The sequence below is a fragment of the Rhagoletis pomonella genome, unplaced genomic scaffold (genome assembly GCF_013731165.1).
Source record: "Rhagoletis pomonella isolate Grant_MI unplaced genomic scaffold, Rhpom_1.0 Rhpom_scaffold_05922, whole genome shotgun sequence".
Classification (NCBI taxonomy): domain Eukaryota; kingdom Metazoa; phylum Arthropoda; class Insecta; order Diptera; family Tephritidae; genus Rhagoletis; species Rhagoletis pomonella.
Window position 1 is genome coordinate 4 of NW_023464461.1, and position 6,560 is coordinate 6,563.

Below are 6,560 nucleotides of genomic sequence, written 5' to 3' on the forward strand. Positions count from 1 at the left end.
GAACTATTCATGGGTACTAAGAGAATGTTCCTAAACAATGCTTTCCCTATCTACTAAGTGTTATCCCTTAGGATATTAGTCTAAGGTTGCCACCTATTTTCGATTCTACACAATGTATCTAAAACATCGCAATATGGATATCAAATAAAAAGTATTGGTGAGAACCTTGCTCTGAAAATATTTTCGATCAGGATTGCCGCGCTTCTATGTAATAAAAATTTTTATTTTGTTAATTTCAATCAGCATTTTTTTTTGTATGTATACACAGTACACATACGCTCAAGTAAAATTTTGCAAAAACACTAAAAAAATTCATCAAAATTTCAAACTTGTTTCTTAGAAGTGTTAAAATTTAATAATGTGCCACTTTCAAGTGGCTAAAAATTACCGTTGATTTTTTAGAATTTTTTCGTCGAAGGTGTGTAGCGCGGCTACTGAATTTCAAAATATGTAAATACATATTTGAAAATATTTAAAAAGAGCACTCAAAATGGGATAATTATAAGTACATAATATGGTAAATGGGGTACGAAAAATTTACGTATTTAGGCGGGTTGGGTAAATAAGCGGGGAGGTAATTAAGAGAGGGCTTTTCTTCAGATTATCTTAAAAAATTCACGGTGCCCAAAAATGTTGGTAACTTAAGCGGGTGTGGTACTTACATAAACCGGGGAGTAATTAAGCTGGTTTCACTGTAAATACATATGTACATCAATTCTAAGTCTATCTACAATACATTCCATTAACTGATAGAGATGGTGTTGGCGTTTGTGTGGTCTATTTTTTTTTTCAAAAGAACAACAGCGTACCATACATCATTTCACTTGCAATGACCTGTGCTCTGAGATATTGCATCGCTTTAAATTATTTCTTTGTTGTGGTGGGCGATTTCCCCCGCTTTTTCACCACTCATTTACGACAGACAGTCGATCTTATTGGCTGATATGGCAGCTGCTGGCTTTAGCTTCTTCATTCTCGAATCTTTAATTATGTGCAATTTCCTTAATTGCTTGTGGGTTTCATGAGATTTTTATTTCAGTAATATAAACTCATTTTCTTGTAAGAATGCATGGATATGGATGCTTGCAGCTGTGATCAGATAAGCGGCTCAAAAGCTTTACAATAATTGATTAGTGCAATTTGCTGGAAACGTTTGAGTGCATGTATGTACATTAGGGTGCCTATCGAATTTTTTTTTTTTTTTTAATTTCAGGACTCTACCCCCTAATTTCCTTCCTTTTTATTAGAAATATTATTGCCTATTTTTTATAGATTTTTTAAAAATCATGTGGAGGTCGCGACGTGCCATTTTAGGTTTTGTAGATTTATCAGTTTTTGAATGACTAATTTTCATTCAATTTTAAAGATCGATGAAAGATGTTGTGGGAAGAGGATTTATAGGCCTTTAAAGTTATTTATAATAATCTTTTGTTAGACTTGGATTGTCGGGATGTTTTTTTCTTTGTTTTTTTTGTGCCCGATGAAAACTCTCAACAATCCAAGTCTGACAATAGGTTACTAAAATTTAATGAAAATTAGTCATGCAAAAACTGATAAATCTACAAAACCGTACTTATTGACCTAAAATCACATGTCGCGATCTCTAAATGATTTTTAAAAACTATAAAAATAGGCAATAATATTTTTCATTAAATGAAGAAAATTAGGGGACAGGGTCTTGAAAAAAAAAAATAAAATAAAAAATCGATGGACACCCTAATGTATGTACATACATATGTATACATATTAAAACTCAATTTAGCGAAAGTGCAAATTTAGGACAGTAAATTTTCATGTAGTAAATAATTTGGGAATAGATATTAATCCCTAAATGCTGAATTGTTTCTTCGTTTTTAAATAAATAAGTGGGCGAGTTTATTTACCACTTAATAAAGTATGCACATACATTTTACATATTTAATAGTTGCTACACCTAATTGATTGTAGTAAAGAAGATTCCACAAAATGCGCATACAATTCATGCCTACTAAACGCATTTTCCATTTACACCTCGCTGCACAGTTTTCAGACAATTCAATTCTGGCGCTACCTACCCTACCGCGTGAAAATAGATTTCTATTCATTCTGCTTCTCTTGCTTACCTGGCGCACTGGTTCAGATGAGTATAATTCCGTACGCTTGCTTATGTTCATGTATTGTTTAGTAATTTGTGTGTGTTTATTTCTGTCGTCACTTTTTCAATTTGTGTAATTCTCTTCCCGGCTTTTGAGCTGCGTCTATTTATTTTATTTATATTTTTGTTTCGTTCTCATTCTTTACCTTTTTCTCTCTGCTTATGCTCTGCACATTCTCACTTGAATTATTTAGCTCTCTGCGTTTATTATTATCGCTTTTGCTGCCAGTTCACCACTACATTGGCTTGCGTATTTGCCAGCCGGCAACAATATGTCAGGATGGCCGAGCGGTCTAAGGCGCCAGACTCAAGTGTGAAAACTTGCCTGCAATTGTTGTGCGGGTTATTTGGAGCTTTCTGGTCCTCTCTGAGGGCGTGGGTTCGAATCCCACTTCTGACAAGAATTTTTTTTTTTCAGTTTTTTAGGGAGCCTTTTTTATTGTTACGATAATAAGGTACAAACATACGAAATAACATCATCGCTGAAATGCAGTCATAACTAATAACTAATAAAAAATTCAAAATTCACTTTTTGATTTATATGATGGATTTCATCGAATTACAAAATTATCATTTTATAAAAAAAAAAAAAATAGTTACGGCTTTTCCCATTTTTGTTGCGATGTTGTTACATGTCTTTTCATTTCATGTGACGATATGTTTGTATATGGAAAAGTCGTAAGCTATGCAGACGGAAGCGCGGGTATCAGCTACTTTTTATACCCGAGCGCACTTGTGCACAAGGGTATTATAACTTTGTTCACATAACGGTTGTTTGTAACAGGCAAAACGAATCGAGATAGATATAGACAAACGTATACATAAATAATCAGAATGAAAAGAGAAATCGACTAAGCGGTGACTGTCTGTCCGTCCGTCCGTCCGTCTGTGCACACGATAACTCGAGTAAAAATTGAGATATCTTAAAAAAACTTGGTACGTGTACTTCCTTCGGGCGTATGACGGATGGTATTGAAAATGGGCAAAATCGCGCAATAACCACGGCTACCTCCCATATAGCGGTAATTTTAAAAAATCCGAAAACTAAAGATAATTCACTCAAGATTGATATTTACAATAACTTTTAGACGAAAAATAAGAATATTATAAATTTTTGGAAAATGGGCGTAGCCACGCCCACTTATGGTGTCATGTGTATATCTTGGTAACCGCTGCACCTATTTCTTCTAAACTTGGCACAGTTGTTGGCCTTGATACAGCATACCAAATGGCCGAAAATTTTTAAAATCGGACTATAACCACGCCCACATCCTATATAACGGTAATTTAGAGAAATACGAAATCTTCGATAAATCAGTAAATATTAAAGCTAATTTATTGAAAATTAATGCTTGCAGCAATTCTTTACCAAGAAATACGTTTATAATAAGATTTTGGAAAATGGGCGTGGCACCGCCCACTTATGATCACATAAATGTATCTCGGTAACCGTTCTACCAATTTGTACCTAACTCGGTATGGTTTTTGTTCTTGCCACATAAAAGCAAAGCGTTCAAAATTGTTACAATCGGACTAAAATTACGGCCGCTTTTCGTATAACGGTATATTTCAGAAATACTTTAAACTTCAGTATTTCGAAATTTAAGGACGCTAATTTACTCAAAATTGATACACCCCGGCTTACCATGTAGCGGTAGCTTTCGGAAATGTGAAAAACATATTTTTAATACTTGCGCCGGGTATCTAATGTTCGGCTCCGCCCATCCCGACGTTTTTCAGAGTTGGACCGCGGGACCCGTGGGTCCCGAAATCTATCACTATGAAAAATTCTCATGTATTTTAAATTAATTTAAAAAAATTAAAAAAAAAAAACGTGAAAGAACTGGCATCTTCCGATTAATTTGTTTTACTTTGCTGTTAGTTTTCATCCCAATAAAACAAAAAAAAGTCCATAATTCTACACCGGTTTCAAGGAAGATTTTCTTAAATTTCGAAGGTTGCGGTTTTATCGGGAGTGTCGGCAACGAATTTTGATCCCGTCCCGCCCGCACTATTTTTACAGATCGTCCGATACCGCCCATCCCGGCCATCAGTTCCGTGGGTGCCGCGGTTTCCGTTATCCCGCGCCCATCTCTAATTCCTACAACAAAAGTCATATAGGTACAAGTTTCAAACATTCTAAAAATTTAAAAATGTTCAACAAATATTCATAAAAATTTGATTTTCTTTTTTACTTGAATTTTTAGAAAATTTTCGGGTAAGCAGTTTTATAGCCCATCCAATTTTATGTAGTATATCTAGTGAAAAAGTTTGAAAAATTCTGTGAAATATTTTTGAATTTTTCTAATTTTTGTAAAAGTTTGATCAGCATCGATTTTGTTGTAGAATTAACTATAATTTGATTTAAAAAAGGTAATTGAAATTGAGTGAAGGGAAAGTTAAATGGTAAAAACTTGGCAATATGTCTGTCGCGCTGCTATTTTCCTGAACACTGCTGTATATACCTGAAATATTTTTCCAGTGGAATTAATTGTATAAAAATATAAAAACAATTGACATAAGCGGCATTTAGTCGCAATTAAAAATTCAGCGCGCCGCAATCAATCATCCACCTACCTGCGCTATTCACTAAATCAGATAAACGCCAATAGGACGGCAATCATTTGAAAGGCAATAAATACTACGAGAAAAATAATTGAATCGGAAAAACAAAATATGTGCATATTTATGTATGTGCATAGACATACATATGAGCATACACACAGCCTCAATAGCACAGAGATATACATATGTATCTAGGTGTGGCAGCACAAAAAATATTTTATGCCCACCCTGATTTAAATAGAATCTCAATCAAATTTTTAGTCATCCCCCCTCTTAATATTTGCATAAAGTATGAATATATGCAGTGAAACCCTTGCAACTGCTTTCATTTTTTCGCACCATAACAAAGGCATTATGAAAAACTCATCAGCGATGACAACGGTTTGCCCGCCGCAACCACAATAAAACAAACAACTTTTCTACAACAAGTGTGGGCAATGCAAAAAAAAGTGGAATTGCGCACATATTTTGTGCATACCGCTTCACCTACGGCGCGAAAATCAAAGGCACTCAGCCGCTCGCCTGCTAACCAATGGATTATTTATTGAGTTTAGTAAAATATCAAAAACAATACTTCATACATAAATGTCTTTGTTTGTGGCCATATTCTGTAATTAAAATTTTTTTCAATATTGCATACTTTCTTTTTTTTTATAACCGTTGGCAATTTAATAAATTCTTATTTTTTGCAATATAGCGTGTAATATTTTTTATATAGTACATTGTACACACTTTTATATTGTTGCCTCTCGCTACTTTGTTTTGTTTATAGCACGCAAATAATAGATATGTACTTCATCTGCATTATTAAAATATATTTTTTCCTTGAAAAGTAAAAGAGGATTCTTCTTCGGAAGGGACATAAGTGCAATACATATTACATTTTTTAAAAGAACAATTTTTTTAATAAATATGAGGAGGAATCATCGCAAGGACTATAATACTGTTTCTTAACGTTCAGTTGTTTTTGTTGCTGCAGCGGTACTACTAAACCCTGCCTAAATCGGCTAGTCTATATCAGTGTTGCCACAGACACATTTTTTCCCCACCAGAATTTCCTGCCATAACCAAATAAAACCTACCAAAAATTTTCAGAGTTTTTAATATTCTTTTCACTGTGAAGTTTATTAAAAGTGTTGATATCATAACATTTAGTTAAACTATAACACAGCTAGTACAATAAAAAAAAATTAATTGCGTTCTCCAAGGTGTATCAGTCTACGACTAATGCTTCATGGGCAGGTACATAGAATATACTCTGGGGTTTTTTCCACCAGCCCACAAAACCTACAGTTCATCTCTACAGAAATACCCATTTTATTCAAATAGTACCTTAACTTGCTGTGTGCTGTCACGTAGCCAGTAAGAGTTCCAAGTTCAAGGGGTTGTTGTGAGTTCCTCCAGGAAGGAGTCATGAATCTCTTTGATTGTCTTATTCCCTTTGACTTCCGCCAGTGGGCAGCAGTGTATACTTTAAATATACCCCAGAATGGCTCGGGACCATGCAAGCGAATTTGGCCTCCCAGTTTTACGAGACAGTCAGCCCTTTTGTTGCCTTCAAACTCTTCATGCCCCGGAACCCACCATAGCATTATGCTATTGCAGGTCCCAGGTGGTTCAAGACTCCACAAGCCTTAATGCTGTTTTAAAAGAGTCTAAGGCCTTTAACGCTGCCTGGCTATCCGACATAATATTTATTCTGACCCCACCTGTACTTCTTCGATGACATTCACGAACACAGACTTCGATTGCGAAGATTGGAATCTTGGTGCAAGTATGCCATAACTACGGTGACCAGATTTCCGTGGCCAAAAATCGGGACATTTCAAAAGCATTGTAAAAAAATATACAATTTCGCTTT

The 6,560-nt window shown here is 34.8% G+C and overlaps 1 non-coding gene across 1 annotated transcript; it reads left to right on the top strand.

The window, feature by feature from the left end:
* The first annotated feature begins 2,408 nt into the window (after window positions 1-2,408).
* On the top strand, window positions 2,409-2,534 carry Trnal-caa. Its single transcript has 2 exons — window positions 2,409-2,446; window positions 2,490-2,534. It is a non-coding gene; the product is annotated as a tRNA-Leu (tRNA).
* Window positions 2,535-6,560: the final 4,026 nt, after the last annotated feature.